Genomic DNA, 22,172 nt, shown 5'->3' on the forward strand with positions numbered 1-22,172 from the left:
CTCAATCCAGCTCCCAAAAGGGTTGGACTCTGAGGACCCTTCCAACTCTGAAATTCTGTGATCTTATGATAAATTAGTATTGTGCTAGAAATCAGCATATTCCTATTCCAAGGAAATTGAAGGGCAGGTAAGTGGGAGATGGAATCTTTAAAGGGACTGTATCACATAACTATCTTCTCAGAGGGATGTGGGAGAGGAATTTAGGCACAATGGAGACTGGGGAGAAGTCCAAGAATGATAAAAACATTTTGGAAGTGAAGAAATTCAAACATGAGGGCAGCAATTCTAGTTGGAATTATGGGTCCAACTCAGGGCATCTCTTGGTTTGTTGTTGTGCTTTGTTCTCAAAGAGGACCAAAATGACATTACTTTAGAGTCAAGTTACGGTATGTCCAACTATGACTGATCAGACCAATATGAGCTCGAAATGCTCTATCACAAGATGGGGACAAATAGTCCATGTGAACATTTGGGGTGGATTCTCTAAATTTATGCATCTCCTGTTTCTTTTGAATTATTCAATTCTGCTTTGCTCATAGAGCACAGTGCCTTCTTTGATGTAGGCACACCATGCTGGGTGGTCCTATGCCAGTGTCTCCCATGTCACCCAATCAACTTCAAAGTTCTTCAATGAGACCTTGAGATGGCATATATTAAGGAAGATCCAGAGAACTAGAAAATGAGAGTTAAGCTAGTAGTTACAGTAGGGTCCTACACTGTCATCAGTTTTCATATACAAGCCTCATTCGTTCCCACTGGTGATTCTGTAATATTCCACATTTTCTAGAAGAGGGGCTTGATCTCAGGACTTCTGAGAGGGAAAAAAGGAAATATGAGACATCTTCCCTGCCTTCAATTAGCCTACAGTTACATTGAAGAGACAAAACAATTAAATAGCAATCAATACAAGGCAGGATATAACTAAGTTTCAAAGTAGTAAATAGTTAGTCAACATTTATTAAATGCCTGTTATGTGCCAGCACTTGGAATGCAAATATGGAATCACTGCCCTCGAGAAGCTTACAATCCAATGGGGGACTGTAACAACACACAAAAGGAAGCTAAAAGAGGGAGAGGTTGGAGAAGCTTTTTTACCCTGGAGAAATGGTGGAAAAGTCAGTCAGAGAAGTCCTAGATAAGAAAAGAAGACATATCTGAGCTGTCTCTTCTTAAATGGCTCCATCTTCCAGTCAGAGAGGCAGAAGGTAGTGATGAGGTAGAGTGCCAAGGCTTGAGGTCTTACAGAATGATGAGATTATCCTAAAGAATGGGCACCAACACACACAAAAGGAAGTTGAAGGGGGGATGGGTTGGGGAGATAGTATGCAAGGGATGGGGTGGGGGGAGGTGGAGAAATCAGTCCAGGAAGTCCCAAGGTAGTGTAGCTAGAGGAGACCAAAACTGTTGTGCAGGTGAGGAAATTGAGGAATAAAAATTTATCTTTAAAGGATGATAAGTGGAAAGATGCTGGAAGTATATTCCAGAAACTGTGAATAAATATTTTCAAGGGTAGATATATCTCATACTTATTATACAATATGCATTTAAGCATCAGGTAGTCTGCTAGGCACTGAGGGCATGGAAGACAAAAAAATGAGTAATTCCTGCTTTCAAAGAGCTTTTGTTCTATCAAAATATTAGAAAGTTAGAGATGGAAGGATCCTGGGCATCAACTAATGCTATCCTTCCATTCTATAGATGAGGAAACTGAGCCCCAGAGGAGCTGTACCACATAGTGGGCTAAACTGCTTAGAACAATTACTTTTTCCTGGATGTTGGCATTCCTAGCAATAAGAGTGGAATGATTATGACTTTATGAAAATTATGACTGAAATGATTTTCCCGAAGTGGGGAAAGTTAAAGGGAGGAAACAAACCTTTTGAAGGATGAGACAGATAGGCTGAGATTAAATAGGAGCAGTAAACAGAAGTGAAGAATGCAAAGGGAAAGAGCAAATATTCCAAGAACATTTAGTCCATGCCCAAGGGCAACGTGAAACAACTAATGATAAACGCAACAAGAATTTTTAAAAGACCATGTAAATGAGGAAGCTGAGCAGAGAGTAATCAAAGGTAAGCAAGGGGTGCCTGCAAGTTATAAAACATCGGGTACAGAAAAGACTAAGACAACCTTTAGAGAGTACACAAAAGCCCGAGAAAATCAAAGGTGGAAAATGAAGAGAAGGCTGTACAAGAAGGAAGATAATAAGATGCATTTCAAGTATACGGAAACAAAATATCTGTGTGGAAGGAAAAGGAATCTCTCATAGAGAGCAAAGATAGTTGGTGAGAAAAGATGTAAGGATTTTTGAAAGATGATAATTAAATGACTTAGTTTAAAACGTTTTGCAAGCAGTGACAGAAAAAAGCATGCAGTTCCATGAAGAAATATTGAAGAGAATCAGGCCCAGACTAGACTAAATGAGGCAGATAACAGGTTGAGAAATTGGGAGACTTCTTTCAAGAATCATCTGAGAAGTATGGAAATTGGTCATGTAAGCAGCCCGTCAAGTTTCGGCAATATCCAACTTGGCGGGTAGGTCTGACCCACACTGTACCAGATAGGCAGCTTCCAAATTAGCGTCTTCAGCAACGACTCTGATTCCAATCAGGGTTTCAAACACTAATGCCATGAGACCTTCCAGGCCCAAACAAAGGTAGGGCGGCATCCCAGTCCTTGCGGACTTTTCGCATAACTCTGCATAATGAACTAAGCATTAAAGAAAATCTGATTCCAATTTTTCAGACTTTTAGAGGTCTTATTAGACAACATTCTGGAGTAAGCCAGTATGGTGCTGTGAAAAGATTATTAGATTTGAAGGCAGAAATCTGGGATTTAATCCCAATTTTAATGCCAAGTTAAGATTTCATCAATGATTTATTTAGCTAATTTGAGCCTACAAAGTTGTGGTGTAGAGCAATGGATTTAGAGTCAGAAGACTTATGTAAGCTAACAACAACATTATTTAGTACCTATGTTGCCTTGGGCATGTCACTGTGTTTCATTAACATAGTATGGGTTTTTGATAGAGTACTTTCCAGATCTGTTATTGTCCATTTCACATTTCTGAATATGTACTTTATGACGAGTATTGTAGAGGCATCAATTGCTTTAAATGTGCTCTGCCCATTGAGCTTTGATTTAAGATTTCAATAAACCTTTTGACATACATGACCACTGTTTTCTTGGTGTTCTGTCTTCCCTTAGTGGATACTAAAATATTTGTAAATATTGCCTTCCTCTAAAGGCTTGATTTGACCTGGATTCAATTTTAAGGCCCTTAGTTTCTATTTATCCAGGGTATAAATTATAAATTGCATACTTATTGAGTGCAAATGACATTTTGATACTACTGGGGAAAGATTCAATGAGAAAAACCTGTTTAATGTATTTTTTAGTGGAACCATGTAACTTAACATTATCCAGAAGTATTAAGTAATTAATGAAACATTTTTATATTACTATGGAAAAATATTTTTTCATCTTATTCAATTGAGTTCAGATAGAAACAAATTTGGGACAGGCTGCCATCTTGCTATTATTTATATTTTTATTTCACTTTCAATATTGTACTGACTATTGCATAAATGGGTAAAATAATTGCTTTTTGTTGTTGAATAATGGTATTAGGATGCAAGTTCTTCTGTAGGCTTACTGAGAGTATCCTGAAGCCAAAACTAAATGGAAAGAACACATTTAATATAATTAACATTTACTTGATAGACTCTTAAAATTATAAAGTAGACCATATCTGAACTAAACATGAGCCCAAATAAACACTATATTGATAAAGCAGTGTCAAATACTTGTCTGAGTCATGCTGATTTAATAGAAATGGATGGGTTTATGATGGCAATTCAGAGCAATATCGTAACTACCAGATGTTATAGAAGGGTTATCCTTAATGAGCCTAGACTTAATGATCAATATAGATTATGCAAAGAAATGGTAGGAACTATGCAACACTTGTATATGTAGCTTGCAAAAATACAGCAACCACCAAATATATAGCAAGATACAACTTGGTGGCTAGAATTATACAACAAAAATCCATTTTTCATGGACTTACAGATGACAAATCCCATTACTATGAATACAGTATTCAAAATATCTTTAAGAATTAGTCAGGCCCAGAGCATCATCATAGAATAAAGTATTTCTCATTATTGTCCAGACATACATCGATCTGTAAACATTTAGATGTTGTCATACTAATTACTCATATTTTCCCAGCTTTGTAGAATGAAAATCTTTCAAAATATAAAAACCTGTGAAGTGCAAACCATGTGATAACATGCACACATTATCCTTTTTATTCTGTTTGATCCTATAGTTGTCTGGAAAGTACTTTCTTTTTTTTTTTGAATCCACTATTTCTTTTATTTAAATTTTCCCCTTTATTATTTCATTTTTATAATTTGTGTTCAATGTAAATCAATTCCTTTACATGAGGGTAGTTATGTGACTCAAAGTATAAAGATACAAGCACAGTGTACTATAATCCCATAGAGCAGAATGTAAAAAAGAATGTCCACCCCACACACAAAAGCTTGAAACATTTTGCACTGGAATGTTTGAGGGCTGGCTGCTACACATACTAAATATTCTTAGCTTTTCTATGAAGGAAGAATACTGTAGTCATATTGGGGAATAGAAAGCCTAAGCAGCAGTATATGTGAGCCAATAATTAAAAACTGAGGCAGTTGTAAAATATTGACTTTCCTGGATAAAGTTTGCTTTGTCTAAGTATCAGGTTTTATTAAATAAAATAGTGAATGATAGTTTCAAATGTAGTTTTTTTCTTTTTTTTTAAATTTATTTGTTTACTTTTAGTTTACAAGATTCAATTCCACAATTCCTTGAGTTTTACATTCTGTCCCCCTGGAAAGTACTTTCAGTAAGCTGAGGGAAGGTGGGCTAATATCCCAATGTTTTTATTCAGTTACAAAAAGCATCTATTTATCTGCTTCTGCAATAGTCTGTAAAATCATATATATATATATATATATATGTATATATATATATTTAATTATATATTAGTAAAAAGAATGGGAAAGCATGAGAACATTGTCCATTTTCCAGAACCTGGGCAAGCGTGCCATCCTGAAATTGCCATACCATGCTGATGAACTTCTCTATGCAAGCCAATTTTGACATGATTTTCCATGGATCCTCATGAATTATAGTATCTAATGCCTTGGTCAGATTTACAGACATTTTGTACAGACCTCTGTTTTTCTCCTTGCATTTCTCCTGGAGCTGTTGGTTGGCGTGCACCATATCGACCATTCCTCAGCCCTTTTGGAAGCCACACTGACTCTCAAGTAGATGATCGACTGTCTTGCAGGTGATGGATCACCTTCCCAGTCACCAGTGGAGTGAAACAAGGCTGTGTGCTTGCTCCCATGGTTTTTAGCATGGTGTTTTCAGCCATGTTGTCAAATGCCTTCAATAAAGACTAACATGACATCAAGGTCAGCTACCACACTGATGGTAAATTCTTCAACTTGAAAAGGCAAGACCAAAGTGGAGGGACTGTTGGTCCATGATTTTTTGTTTGCAGATGATTGTGCATTCAATACAGCCTCTGAAGCTGAGATGAAAGAAAGTATGGATTGATTCTCTGCTGTTTGTGCTAATTTTGGTCCAATAATTAACACCAAGAAAACACAGGTGCTCCATCAGCTAGCTACCACCACTCCATCCATATGTGAAACCATTGGTTACAGCAGATGGAGAAGTTTTGAATGCTGAGGATAAGTCCACTCACCTCAGTAGTGTACTTTCCAGGGATGTACACATTGGTAATGAGGTTGACACACACATTGCCAGAGCTAGCTCAGTGTTTGGAATCCTCTAAAGGAAAGTATGGGAGAGAAGATGTGTTAGACTGACTACCAAACTGAAGGTCTTCAGAGCCATTGTGCTGAGCTCATTGTATGTCTGTGAAACCTGGACAGTCTACCAGTGCTACACCAGGAAACTGAATCACTTCCATTTAAACAGTCTTAGGAAGATTCTGAAGATCACCTGGCAGGATAAGGTACCAGACACTGAGGTCCTTTCTCAAACTAAACTGCCAAGCATTCAAACTTTACTGCAGAAAGTGCAACTCCCATGCCCACGTTGTTCAAATGCAGAATGTATGCATGCCAAAAGAGAGAACTCACACAGGTCAAGCATTCACGTGGTGGTCAGATGAGGCAATACAAGGACATTCTCAAGGTCTCTCTTAAGAACTTTGCAATTGATTGTGTGACATGGGAGACACTGGCACAGGACTGCTCAGCGTGGCGTGTTCTATGAACAAAGCATAATTGAAGTAACTCAAAAGAAACACAAGATTCACAGATTTAGAGAATTCAGCCCAAATATTCACATGGGCTATTTGTGCCCAACCTGTGTAGAACATTCTGAGCTTCTAATGGTCTGATCAGACACAGTCAGACACATTGTCATTTGACTCTAGTACAGTGATGACATTTTAGTATTCTTTGAGAACAAAGGACAGCATCCTATTAAAAAGAATAATAACAGAACAGCAAATTGTCCCAAGACTGTTGTTTTTAACTTCAATTTCATCACACTAGATGAGAATAAGATAGGCAAAAACAACAATAATAATTGTAATGATAATTAGACCTTAAGTGGGCCTGTGGAAAATTTTAACATTTTCATTCAACTATAAAAGAGATTAATTTTATCCATTTTACAATAGTTCCTTGAACATTAAATACAACGTAACAACCAAAGGACTCCATGGTATATAGAGATGAGAATGAGAAATAAGAGTTAACAATAACAACACACTATAGCATAAGTATTTGGAACCACATCAATTTATGTCCTATGTTTCATTTGTAATTCTATTAGTCCCACCCCAACTGCCTCCATCAGACACAAATGGCATCCAATAAATATCTGAAGAGTTGATTTGAATGTTATTGATAACTTGGTAAGTTGTAATACAGTCCAATATTATTACTGTCCTAAGGAAATTAAACTGACTTTAGGCCCATGGACTATCAATAATTTTATTAGTAGTATTCTATTTATTTATATTTCCTTTAGAAAATAATTCTGCTGAGCACAAACATGGCATGTAACATTTGGAAAACACTCTCTAAATCCAGACCTAATGTCCAACTTTCAAAACTAAAAGCAATGGTTAGCAAGCCAGAAGAGTTTATTTGTGGATGGTGTTTTTAGTTATGTTTAGTTTAGTTTTAGATAGTTATGCTTTAAGAGAGTTCCAATTATGAATATTTTTAAAGCTTTCTCCCCCTCCTCCTATTTAGAGGTGTGTGTGTGTGTGTGTGTGTGTGTGTGTGTGTGTGTGTGTGGAGTGGGGGTGGTTCTTGTTGTAATGATCTTGACAGCCCAGTAATAAACAGTTTATGCTCTTTGGATGGTAATAAACTGCTGTCTTTACTTTCACGTGTCACTGGAAAAGGGCTGTTAACATATTTCTAAGCTATTAATTATTCATTTATTTCTCTAATGGTGTGCAATTGCATGTTGTACTTTTCTTCTGTTTTGAACTCTGAAAAGTCAGCTGTCTGTGAGTTTGATGGGAAGAACCTTCCTGAAAGGAGAGCTGATGGATAGTGAGCCAATAGTCAGTCTCATCTCTGCCGTGATTGGGTTAATGTATCATGTCAACTTGACTAGGGTTAGTTGCTTCAGTTCTCTGGGCTTAGTGTCTTCAGCTGTAAAATGAGAAGGCTGGACTAGATGATTCTTAGTGCAAGTCTCTTTTAGCTCTAAGATTGTTATTTGGTGCTCAGGTGATTTCTACTATAATTCTACAAAAACTATCCATAGGTATTAGATAAATTCTACCACTGAGAAGATTTTTTTGGTCAATTCTTGTTACTAAATTCAAAACCCTTTAGACCAGTGATTTCTAAATTTTTCAAAGTGACCATTTATCTTTTTTGACAAAAAAGTCACCAACATTTCATAAAACAATCTATGTAAAAAACCTCAGTTCATACTTTATTCAAATTAATTTATTATAATTTTATAGCACGCAATTCTTAAATGTATAAAAAATAACATGCACATATTTAATGATGAAAATAGTGATGTTCATGGTTAGAACTTATAAAATAATCATAATAATTCTATTATTGTTGTAATAGATAAGTTTATTTTTTAGTGTCACCATTTCTTGAAACGTAGTGTTCTTGATGATATTGCTACCCAATTATTTTTAAATTGCTAATAAAATCAATGATTTTTAAAAAAATTTCTCCTGCAAAAAACCCTATTTCATACAAGTCTGTGTGATAGATGGTAATAAAATTTGTATTACTTAGTTTGATAAATGAGAAAGCTCTTTATTCACCCATTGATAAAATATCTTTTTCAGGTTCAAATGCTTGTTTCACCCGACTGTCATAAGACAAATCTACTAATAATTTTGTTCAGATGGAGTAAGACTAAATGTATCATATTTTTCTATGGCAAATAGTTTCATTGTCAATGAGAAATATAAAAAATATTATTTTGTGAATTTATTATCAATGGCTATTTTTTCTTCATAAATGTGGTCATTTTACTTTTCTAAATCTGAACTTCTTTCCTTCCTTCCTCTTTTCTTTTTCCTTCCTTCCTTCCTTCCTTCCTTCCTTCCTTCCTTCCTTCCTTCCTTCCTTCCTTCCTTCCTTCCTTCCTTCCTTCCTTCCTCTTTTCCTTCTTTCCTCCTTAGTACTATTTAAAAAGAATTAATCGAGTACATGTTTTAGGAGGAAATTGCTATAAAATTAATTAATTTTATTATCACTAAGAAAAATGACAATTTCCTCTTTTATCTAAAAATATCCTTCAAAGTACTTTGGCAGAAGAAAGTTAATTTCTCATAATAACAAAGAAATATCTTATATTCCCACCATATTGTCACTTTTTCAAAGAGCCTTCTTTGGATTTTTGTTTTATAAGTTTAGTTAGTGTTGAAACAATTTGAAAAATTGTATGTAGCTCTCTGCTTACATTTCTTTGATACACAAGTGTTTGTGAACCATATTGTATGAACTCTTTGCATCAAGGACCATATTTCTAACCCCTTTGTGTGGCCCTACATTTTGTCCTGATGGTGACTGAGCCCTGTTAGTAAAAAAGTCCAATGCAATTTTCCAATATTACAGAATTTTCATTTAAAATCGATAAATTGCATTGAAATTTTTTCACAATGTTGCATTGTCATCGATGGATTTATAAATTAATTAATCTTGCCTAACAGTTTTCAACAATATATCATACACATGCAATCAAACAATCATCTCAATTACATTAATAACTTCATCCACTTTTAATGAAAAACAGAAATATTTTGGTTTCTCAGTTAAGTGATTGTAAAGTGTGTCAGGTATATGAGCAATTCTCCCCTTCCCAGCCCCTCTCCCCAATTGTACTAACTGCAAATAAAAAACCTAGTTTGCATTTGAAACTGGTTCACCTATGATTTGTGAATGTCCATATTGACTGTATTAGGAATTTCAGGTAGCAACAATTCTTATCCTGTCAAATAAAACTTTATTTTTTTTCTCCTTAGCCATTCTTAGAAGCAGTGTTTTATGGTAGCAAGAGAACCAGCCTCAATCAGGGAGACCTGGATTGAAGTCCTGTCTCTGTGACCCTAGGAAATAATCTAACCCTTCAGTTTTCTAAGCAACTCTCAGAGCTGGTAAGTTACAGAGTAAATGATTATCTGTATTACTAGAGATTTCATTACAATGAAATCACAGGTTCAGATAAAATCAAACAAAAAAATTTTTTTAGCACTTTGTGATACAAGTGATCTTTATGTTATATCAGATACAGTTGTTGGAAAAAATGGTTTTGCTTATTAAAATCAGTGAGCTTAAAAAATTTCCCTTAAATATTATTTCATCTTTTCAATTTATTCTGCATGTAGCTGTAGGATTTACTTATGATAATTGCAGACAAGGAATTCCTACAAAACCAACACACAGATATTTCTGGTCCTCCAATATCAGTACTTGTGAATACTAATAATAAATATTGTGGAGCATATTTTTGAGATTTAGGCTTTTTACTTTGTGTTTCTCTAGTTCTAATGCCTAAATTTAAGTAGCAGAATCAGTGCTAGGTAGTAGACAAAGAATCAGCCTCTGATTCGAGGAGAGCTGGGTTGGAGGCTTTCCTTTGACCTATCCTGGCTGTGTGGCTGAAGGCAAATCATTTAACTTTTCATTGCCCTGAGGAAACTGTAAGACTTTAAGTTGTAAAACAGAAGCTGAGCTGTATTGATAGAGGGAATTTCTTCATATGAAGTTCCCTATATCATGGAGCCCCATGTCAGGTTTCAAAAAAATGCCTTTCTGTTTTTGTACTAGTACTATGAAGGCCAGAGTTAGTACCTAGAATCACCTGTTCTCTTCTTGGTCTACTGTGTGCACCAGCTGAAGCCTCTCAGTAGAGCTCCTGGCTTGGGCTGCTTCAAGTAATACTCTTTCTTGCTGCTCTTGGTCTCTCTTTTTTCTACCAACAGGGTTTAAAAAAAATCTCTGTATTTTGTACACATGGGGTTATAGATGGATATTCGAGAGACACCCATTCTTTTCTCAGGCACTTGGTGAGGGTTGAAGGGAGTTCTCATCTCCATAAATGGTGAACTTTCTTCCTACATAGCGCCCCCCCCTCCAAAAAAAAAAAGAGAAAAGGAAGTATATGTTTGCCAGCTTGCATTACAAGGCCCCCTCAAGTAGTCCTAATAAAATTATCAAGTATGTAAAAAGGTTCATAATGCTGCAGATTGAAATGTGGCTTTGAAGTGATTTGGGGAACTATTCTTATGTTTCCTGCATATTGACTTTACGAATATAGCCTAATAGAATATAGTTTTGGTATTCATAGCCCATTGAGTTGAAAAATACACCAAAACAGCTTCCTAGTAGACTGGAAACAATTCCCAGTGTCAACCTTTAGGTCCCTCATGGTATCTGATTGCCAGGATGTAATGACCTCTGATGCAGGCACATTCAAGAGAACATGAAAGAGTTCAGGTGGTACTAGCAGGAGTAAAGTTGTCATTGACTTTGTAACAGGTTTTTCATTCAAGCACCTGGTAGCACAGCCCAGGACACAAGACTTCCTGGCAACAGGACAAGGCAACACAGAGACACTCAGGAAAGAAGTCTCACTCATGAATACCAAAACCCATCCATTTCCACTCCCAGCCCCAACTCCAAATCCAACTAGAGATTCATTCCTTTATTATGATGTCTTCATGTGGTACTTCTATGTGGTTTTCTCTCTTGTTAGTAAAATCAGCTCTGTAGTCAAAGTATGTGAAGCGTTTTAAGAATGCAAGCCCAGAGGTTCTGTGCATTTTTGATTTTATTTTATGCTGTAGGCAGTCCCAAAGTGGGAAAGAGATTAATACCCTTGTTAAGGTTGTTTGTAGCACCCATTATTTTTTTTACTCTCCCAGCTCAACTCCTTGATTGTGGCAACTTTTAGTACACATGGAATGGAGGATGAAATATTGATATCCGCCATATTGCCCTTGACTTTCGGCAGAAGCAGAATACTCTTTCTTCAGCCAGGGTACATCTTTCCTCCTTTGTAAAGATCTATAGGAGTGCAGAGTGACCAGATGGAAGAATCGTTACTTCTTTGCTCCCAATGACTCTGGCTCTAAAAGGTTTAGAACATATGTACTTTGGTGAGATTGCGGTATTAGGACATATGTTAAGCAGCTGCAGAGCTGTGCATGTTTCATTTTAGGAGGTGATTCTCACTACCGTTAGTCAGAGTGCAAAAGGAATGCACACAACTCAAGATAAACTTCCTTGCTTACTGGGAAGAAAGGAGGGGATAACTGGTAGATAGGCATAATAAAATCCATAAAGTGATTTGGAAAATAGAAAGTTTCACTGAAAGAATCCAATGAAAATGTCATGTCCAATTTGAATTCTGATTCTTCTTTTGTGTGATGCACTCTCTTAGCCTCAGTTTCCTCTTCTGTAAAATGGAGATAATAATAACTGGAGTTATTATTAACCTCATAGGATTTTAAGAGGGTCAAGAAAGATTATGTATGTATAACTCATCCCCCCAGAGATGTTACCATGGAAATTTAGTAGATTACGGGGACTTTCTGAGCATGAATTCTAGCTACATGAATTCTCAGCCTACACCTATGTCCATGTTTCTCCTACAAAGCTTAGTAGGGATCTTCAGATGGACATACTGGCTCTCTTGCCATTGAAAGCAAGGAGTAGTGGAAGAGAAAGTAGGAGCAAAATTGAAGTGTTGAGATGATTGGATGGCCCTGTGAGATCCAACTGGAATAGAAAACATATTGGGCCTACTTAGTAAACTAGGAATAGTGAAATTTCTGGAATTACATCCATAGGATCCAGGGGAAGCACATCTCATTTATCTCTCTATTCACTCTCTTCCTAATTGCCCTTCTGAACTGTGGGGAGGGAAGAGATTCTATCTGTCACAGCTGTGCATCTTGTCCCAGCCTACTGTACTTAGTATTTAATTCTTGCTTATAGCCCTATGCTTTTAGAAATTACTATGAAGGTCTCATTTCTAAAATATACAGAGAATTGAGTCAAATCTATAAGAACACAAGTTATTCCCCAATTGATAAATGGTCAAAGGATATGAATAGGCAGTTTTCAGAGGAAGAAATTAAAGATTTCTATAAGCATATGAAAAAATGCTCTAAATCACTATTGATTAGAGAAATGCAAATCAAAACAACTCTGAGGTACCACATCTGACAGGTCAGATTGGTAAGATGATAAAACAGGAAAATTATAAATGCTGGAGATGTGGGAAAATTGGAATACTAATGCATTGTTGATGGAGTTGTGAACTGATTCAACCATTCTGGAGAGCAATCTGGAACTATGTCCAAAGGGCTGTAAATAATTTCATACCCTTTGACCCAGTAATAACACTTCTAGGGTTGTATCCCAAAGAGATCATAGAAGTGGGAGGAAGACCCATATGCACAAAAATATTTATAGCAGCTCTTTTTGTGGTGGCCAAGAATTGGAAATTAAGGGGATGCCCATCAATTGGGGAATGGCTAAACAAGTTGTGGTATATGAATGTAATGGAATACTATTGTGCTATAAGAAATGAGGAGCAGATGGACTCCATATTTACCTGGAAAGGCTTATATAAACTGATGCTGAACAAGGAGAAATTTGTAAACAATTACAGATGTAACGTATTTGTGACAACTAACTTTGATAGACTGGAATCTTCTCAGCAATGCAGGGTTATAAGTCAACTCCAAAAGAATCATGAAAGAGAGAGATGTCTACATTCAGAGAAAGAACTAGAAAGAACAGTGTTTGAATGCATATTGAAGCAAACTACCTGCTCTCTTTCTTTTTCTGGTTTTGTTTTGTTTCCTCTTTCCCATTGTTCATTCCATCCAATACAATCCTTCTTTATAACCTGACTAATGTCTAATGTGAAAGTATGTGCAGATCCTATACTTGGTTGTATGCCACCATGGCGGGGAGGGAAGGGAGGGTGAGAAAATTTGAAACTCAAGGAATTGTGGAACTGAATCTTGTAAACTAAAAGTAAACAAACAAATTAATAAAGACAAAAAAATTAAGAGAAAAAAAGAAATTACTATGAAAAGGGTGGCTAGGTGGTGCAGTGAATAGAGCACTGGCCCTGGATTCAAGAGGACTTGAGTTCAAATCTGTCCTCAGACACTTAACACTTACTAGCCATGTGACCTTGGGCAAGTCACTTAAACCCAATTGCTATGAAAGTATATAGCTATTTGCAATGATTTTAATACAAACTAATAAATATGGAAGTTCAAGACTGAGACAGGGCAAATTAATCCAAACAAGAGAGTAGATTTTCCTTAGCCCAGCCTGAGATTTTAGTGAATTCCTGATGAAATAATTTTTTTTTTCTAGTTTTAGTACTCTCTGAGACTATAATCTAGACTGTCTTTTGAAACTAGAGATTCATAAAAAACATAAGTCAGTGGCAGTGAGAAGTCAAAGTTGGTGTGTTTTATCCACTAAGCACACTAAGCACCAGGGAGCCTTTCCTACCACCCTCAATTCACATGGTCCCAGCCTAATCTGACTATCTGTGTAAAACATTTTCAAAATGTAAATTTTGACATGTAAATTTGTAAATATGTAAAAATGTAAATTTCAATATATAAAAGTTATTATTTGTAACACCAGTTCTCTTTATTGGATTTAATACTTATGTACTAAAAAGAACCTAAGTACCCTCTGCTAATACAGATGCTCTTTTAGTAGAGTGTTTTTGAGGTGCTGTATCTTAAAAAAGAATACTAGTATTCTGGTGATGAACCTCCCATCACTTACTCTAGAACTTGTCCGTACTCAGACCCTTTCCAGATCAGTTTAACCAACCAGAACTAATGCTGTGCCTACCTACCATTTAAAAATCCTTGGGTAACCTCCATACTATAATGATGCATTTAAATAAGACTTAAAGGAAGTGTATGAGCATAAGTGATGTGGGATTTTTCTTTTTTTTTAGAGTTCAGTTTCCCAGACTCATGCTAAATTATAAACATCTGAAAGATCAATCTCCTTTGAACCCTGGTAATTCATAGCTGTAACACATTAGGTTTTGAGTCTCAAAGGGTTTTGCACCTTCTGGCTTTGAGCCAATCAGGTATTGAGTCACGTAGACTTTGGTGCCTCCAGGCTCTCTAAGCCTATTAGTTGAAAGTGTGTGTGTGTGTGTATATATATATATATATATATATATATATATATATATATATATATATATACTGAGGTGAAGTATTGCCTTGGGGCTCACTCATGGGAAGAATGCTTCCACCTAAGACCTTTTTTGCTTTCCCAGACTAAAGACTCTGAGTAGCCATTGTCAAGGGGCTCCCTGGCTGTGTGAACTCAGATGTTGGTGTTTCTCAATCTGGTGATGTATGTAAATAGTTCTATTACTCTGTTAAGACAGTTGGACCCCTCTCTATTAGATCATTCATCAGAGCTTGAGAGAGGAGACCTCTGACATACATCCTTGTGAGAACTCTAGAACGTGGGACTAGAATAAAATACTAAAGGAAAGTATGAGGTTTAGTGGGACTGGGATAGTTGTCTATTATTTCCCAATTATTATATTAATTTGCTGTGCCCAGAGCCCAGACCCTAGCTACCCCTCCCCATGTAAGACTGGGGGAGGACAAGTTGCCCTGGAGTTGAGGTGGTGCAGGGCCAGAGACCAAAGTTGAGGGCAGGAGCACCTGGAGCCTGCTGTGCCTGGCCTCAGGCAGGAGCAGAGAGATCTTGGAATGGAGCAGTCCCTTCCCCAGTGAGGTGAGGTATGGAGCAGGAGCAGAGAACTGCTTGCATCAGGACCCAGGCAGGAGCTGGGAGTGGTTGGCACCTGGACCTACAGGAGGAGAAACCCCAGAGCTCAGAATGCTGCCCAGAATTGAGATGGAGGCTTTGCAGAAGGGCAGGAGCAGTGAGTGTGCTTTCCTGCAGCATTCCCATGGGATGGGTTGGGGATGGGGGAGTGTTGTCTATGGTGGGATGGGGAAAAGTGCTGTGGCCCATGGGGACTCACCCTATTGTCTTTTTCACCCAGCTATCCCTGAAGACTTGGAAGCTGGGGGCTGGAGCAGTGTTGGAACTTGGATTCTTTGGCTCATTTGAGCATGTGGGCACCTGAGAGTGCCAGGTGGGAGCCTGCAAGAAAAGCAGGGGGAGGGCACACCCCCAAGAGAACTTTACTTGGACATTCTATTTGGATTGAGAGGATCGTATCCTACTGTGACCTAGGGGTGGAGTGTGTTGTGTTCTCTGCTACACCTTTCAGAAGCAGTAAGTGCTACACAGATGATGACTATTATTCCTGGATCCTGAAGAAATGTAAGGAGATTGAAGTCTTCATTAAAGTCTCCCCTTGAAAGACTAGGGGAGGTAAGGGGATGGAGTATAGTCACATGCAATAATGGCAATGGACTTGAGCCACTTATGTATTGCTGTTTTTTGAGTGGAAATTAGGCAGCAGTTAGCAATTTGTAGGTCTTCATTCCTCTCCAGGATGCATACTTCAGTCTTTCTCTAAGGTGTCATTTCACCCTGGAAAATTATTCCAACCCTAGACTTCACACATTGGATGTATCCTGTGACCTCTTCCTTTGATTGGCTTGTTCCTCCCAGATATTCCATTGAAAGAAGGATGCCCAAGCCAGGCATGCTTTCATTCCTCTCCAGGCTGGATCCCTGACTTCCTGGAAGCCTGACTTTCTCTATTGTGCCTCTGACGGGGTACTTTTATCTCTCCTCCCCACACCCTCCGGCATGACTTGTGAGTATTATCTTCCCCCATCAGAGGGTAAGCTCCTTGAGTGCAGGAACTGTCTTTTTTTTCTTTTTTGCTTGTATTTGTAACCTCAGTGCTTACTTGCACACAGTAAACACTTAAATACTTATTTATTTGATATGACTAAGGCATCAGTTGTCGAACTGAAGCTGAAGAATATAGTGCAGTTCACAACTGTAAGCCACGGAAAATCAGAAGAAACTTACTTAAAGGATACATTACTGTTAACTAACAAAGTCCAGGCAGGCTCATTCTAGCTCTTCTCTTTGGTTCCAGCACCCTAATATTCCACAGGATTCACAGAGAGTAATTGGCAGAGAAGGATCTTCCACATTATTTATGTTGCTTCCTACATCTAGGGGTTTCTGTGGTCAGAGAGCATATAAACTCTGCAGTTCCCTTCTCTACTCGGCTACATGGCAAGACTAAGCTATGGATCTTAAGATACGGTTCTTAAGCTTATCTTAAAGGTGCCAGAGTTCAGTCCTTAAAGACTTCAGCATTAGGCATGGATAGCAGCTGGTGTTTCAAATTGAGCTATGTTAAAAGAAAGCCCTAACCTAGACCTTGGTTCATTTTGCATTAAGATCGAAAAAATCCCTTGTTAATCTGTCCTTGACATGAACACTAGCTTAAAGTCCTCTCTGGAATGTGTCTTCTTTAATTCTGAAGTTAACCCCCAAAGAGAAGAGAATAGAAGGAAAATAATAAACAGAGACACCCTCAGGGAAAAGCAGGATGAAAAGGAACAGCAATAAGGAAAATATATCTAGCTAGAGTAAATAAACTAATTAATTGCCAAGTGGTAGAGCACCATGCAGGATATACATGGAGATGAGCACAATTCCTTTGTTTTGAAAGCGACTTAAAAACCCTTGAGTATCAGGTGTGAAAAGAGAAAAAAAAATCAACAACCTACCGCACAACCCTTCAGCAAAGCTGTCAGACACTTTGTGTCTTTGGCTCTCAGAATGAAAGGTCACCCTGCTGCCTTTCCAAAATGCTAACAGTAATCATTCTTAGGCAGCGGCAGTCATTCTATTATCAGCTGAGCAAGGCCCCATTGTGGATGATTGACAAGGTTTCCACCTCCAGATTTCTTCCATAACTGTGCTTAACGACTTGGGGCTTGCAGGAGACTGCCCTTGATGAAAATTCAGGGAGCCTTGGGGAGGATGAAAAGGCAGCAGTGGGGCTTCTTGTAGTGTGTGTTAGCATGGCACTTGCCTGCAGACCCTTCTGCTTAGCAATGCAGCCTGAAGTCTGAAAGCATGGGCTTTCTACATTGGACACTAACTGGCTCATATCTGCATTTGGACTTGGCACAGTCCCAAAGATTCAAGCTTCTAAGGCAGAGCAATGTTAAATAAGGTTCCAGAGGAGGGTGGGTAATGCCATTTTCACCTTGAATGTTTAAATGCAGGAGTGCTTTTTAAAGGTCTAGAGATAAAGAAAACATTAGAGAAGGACAGCCCATATAGTCAGCAATGGGACATAATTATTTACCTTCAGATCAGAAGTATGTTAGGAGGCTGAGGGGGGCAGGGAAAGAAAGAAAGAGAAAGAGAGGCAAACAGACAAAAAGAGATAGGGAGAAATAGAGACAGACAGGTGGAGAGAGAGAGGCTGAGAGACAGTGTCTGTGTGTGTCAAAAATAATAAATTACTATATTGTAGTCAAAACAAAATTAGAAATCTTGACTCTGCTTTATGCTATATGTTTGACCTTGAATAAGTAATTTAATCTCTGCCCTTTGGTTTAAGGAATTGAACTATGTCATCTAAGGACCCTGAGGATGCTATAGCCTTTTACCCTATAAAGTTCATTCTGACATAGGTCTATAGAGGCAAGAAGTCAATGCTGCTTGGCCTCAGAGAAAATGCATTGGTGCACTTTTATATAAACATGTATACATATATACAAAAATATATATAATGCATCCATGCATAAAGTATCCATCAATCCATATATGCACTCACCAACAATGACTAAATGCATGTAAACATATATGTGTATATATGGCATGCACATGGAGGTATGTGCATATGTGTGTGCATGCATACATGTGTAGGCACATACCCATACACATATATAACTATACATACACATGTGTATATGTATACATATGTTATTCAGTTGTTTCAGTAATGTCCAACTCTGTGATCACATTTAAGGTTTTCTGGACAAAGATTTGGAATGGTTTGCCATTTCGTTCTCTAGCTCATTTTATAGATGAGGAAACTGAGGCAAACAGGGTTAAGTGACTTGCCTAAGGTCACACAGATCACAAGTGTCTGAGGCCAGATTTAAATTCAGGAAGAGGAGTCTTCCTGACTCCAAGTCTTGCATTTTAGACCTTGAACTTTATCTACTGCACCACCTAGCTGCCCACATTCATGTGTATGTATATGTATGTGTATTGTGTCGTATGTGTATTGTATTATATGTATTGTGTTATGTATATGTGTGCATGTATGTGTACATGGGGGTATATACACATGTGTGTATGCATGTGTGTATGCATGTGTGCAATGCACACATGTATGTGAATGTAAATATGTGTGTATATTGTGTTGTATGTACAAATATACATATATCTGTCAGGAATAACTAAAAGCCCATTTCAGGTGAGCAAAAACATCTGCTAATTTTGCTGTTATTGCCTGGATTCCTAAAGTCATTGGATCAGTGAATGTCAGAGTGGGAAAGTACTTCAGGGAACAGTTCTTTCATTTTAAAGAAAAGGAAATTGAAAGTCCCCCAAACTGAAAGCTCAAGGATGAATATAGAGTTCTTTATCCTTCATGTGGGAGCAGACAGACAGGTGAACTTACCACAAAAGTGGTTTCTCTTCTCCTTTTAGTGACCATACCACCCATTCCCTATATTCTTTGGCTTTGGTATGTGATATTGCTGGGTTGATTGTTGGAAACTTGGTACAATTGGCAGAGTCCTTAGATGCCATAGTTCAATTCCTTAATGCAATTATTGTACCCATTCTGTTTGTTAGTTGGAGATTTTTGTCTTTAGGGAGAGGTCAGCACTTTTTCAGTTTGGGCTCTTTATTCACTTTCTTGAAGACAGAAGCTTGGTGTTTTGGTCCAAGGTTTATGTAATCAAAGCTACATCTGGGGTAAATTCATTTGGGGTAGGATGTATGGTGCCATGGACAGCAGTTATGCCATGGATACAATTAGTTATGATTGAAGGTATGGGCAGTTCTCTCCATCTCCATCATCTAGTCTCTATGGAGGCTGGGGAGGAAGTAAATCACATGGAGGAAATTTACAAGGGAAGAAGCAAACCCTTCCTCCTACCCCTACACCTAGGATGTCAGTACCCAGGCACAAAGCTCCATTAGCCCCATGTCAATTATAGCTCTGGATATCAGTTTAAAGGCAATAACTCCACTTGTCCAAACAGGGATAGGAACAGGGTCTGCATCTGTGATTTCATTGGTCTAGGGAATTCTCAGTGAAGACACTCCTCTATCAGTTCAGGCCAGGACCTTCTCTGCAACTTCATAGGAAACCTATGTCTATATATAGAAGGAAACTTAGTGGTCATTGAGTTCAACTCTCTCATTTTACAGATGAATAATTTTAGATACAGAATAGTTAAACGATTTGCCCAGGGCCACAAAACTAGTGTCTGAGGTAGAATTTGAAACCAGGTTTTCTGGACTCCAAGTTCAGTTCTCTAACCACTACCCCATGCTGACTCTAAGATTATAATGTTAGGGAATTGCCTGTAGCACTGAGATATTAAATTAAAATGATATTATATGCCTAAGGTCATAGAGCCAGTACTTGAAAGATGGGATTTGAATCCAAGTTTTCCTTGTTTGAAAGAGTTCTTTATCCGTTTTGTCATGCTTATGTGGTGTTGCCTTGAACAAACAGTATAAGGAAACTTCATTTTAATGTGCCACTCTTTAGTTCAATGTATTTGAAAAAGTTTCACGCATTTTGAAAAACAGCTGGGAACAATTTTTTCCTTCTCTCTACTGTCATCAGTGAGCTGCCCAGAAAAGATGTTCAAAAATGTTGAGGTGGAGAAGAAAAAAGAACAAAAATAAAAGATCAGTGGTGGAGAAATTCACTGAGGCCCCTGCCCTCTGTGACTTGCTCAAGTAACTCGACTCTGACCTTGGCATCTCAAAGAACAAAACCACGGTAGCAGGTTTTGTTCTTTGCCCCCATACAGCCAAGACATTTCTGATGTTGGATGTTTTTTTATGATCCTCCAGTGTCTTAACCAACAGAAACAGCCAGCAGGATTCAAAGAGCACATCTCGAAATCTTCTTTAAATCCACAGCAAGAGACTTTGCTTTGTACTTACTATAAAGCTTTTGTGTCCCTGATAACCAGGCTGGTGAATAGCTGAATGGTGTGTTTTATATGGTGTGTTTTCCTATAATTAATGTTATATAAGATATGATATGATAAAATATAACATAATACAATATATCATGGTATAATTTATATTATGAACACATGTATATATAATGATTATATAAGGTTTTATATCTATGCATGTAGGCATTTACACAACACACAGTACATGCATATACATATATGTATGTAACACACGTCAACATGATATACATATTATACTGTGAATATATAAAGCATGCATACCCATATCCAAACATGCATCTAAAATGACATCATTCTATTTAATCATAGCTAAATACATAACATACCTAGCCATTATAAACACACATATACATACAATAACATAATATACATACATACATATGTATACACACAAATATTCCTCTTACTGTTTACAAGGCCAAGTTTTTAGTCAGTCAATAGTCATTTCTTGTGTGCTGTTCATAGGAGTAATAGTATCGCTAAAGATTTTCGACCCCACTGTGGGCTCAGTAGGGAGGATGCTGGGAGGTGTCTGGTCAGTGACAAGTAGTGACTGGAGTAGTGGTGTCAAACTCAAATAGAAAAGGGGCTGCTAATCATAAGGAACCCTGTGGGAAATATATTGACTTAGTTTTAAAATGTAATACCGTGTTTTCCCGATAATAAGACCTATCCTGAAAATAAGCCCTCCCCTTACTGTGTAAGATTCCTCTAAAATAAGCCCTCCCCCCAAAATAAGCCCTATTGAGATTGCTACTGTAGTGAAGGAAATGCCCCATTCCACTACCTGCTTTTCGGTCCACCCTCGATGCCACGCCCCCCCCCCCCCCCCGTGAAATGCACGCCACGCTCCGAGCTGCATCCAATCAGAGCTGCAGCAGTGAGCGCGTCATCCTGTTCTTCCCCAGTGATTTGCTTATTGAATAAAGGTACATTTTTTTGTTCACATTTACCTGTTTATTAAAATTGCTGTCAATGTTCATTAAAATAAGCCCTCCCCTGAAAATAAGCCCTCTGGTGTTTTTCTGTCCAAAAAAAATAATAAGACAGTGTCTTATTATCGGGGAAACATGGTATTGCTGTATTACATTTCTATTTTGTTAAACACTTCTGAATTATATTTTCATCTGGTTTGGGCAGTAGTTGGGAGTATTGGACTGAATGTACTCCATGGACCACATGTTTGACATCTCTGAACTAGAGGACAAGACAGAATAATCTTTTAATAATAATAATAATGAATCCATTGCTTATCAGAAAGAGTTTGTTTTCAGGTTTCTGGCACGTTTAAGACTACATATAATAGTTATTGAACTCATATCCTGGATCAACTTATCAGTTTCTCCCAAACCCTTTCACTCTTTCTTTTTTTTTCTCTATTGGTCGTGTGTGTGTGTGTGTGTGTGTGTGTGTGTGTGTGTGTGTGTGTGTG

This window comes from Petaurus breviceps, unplaced genomic scaffold (genome assembly GCF_028583685.1).
Source record: "Petaurus breviceps papuanus isolate PSGF00001 unplaced genomic scaffold, PetGlider_PUasm1.0 138, whole genome shotgun sequence".
NCBI lineage: Eukaryota > Metazoa > Chordata > Mammalia > Diprotodontia > Petauridae > Petaurus > Petaurus breviceps.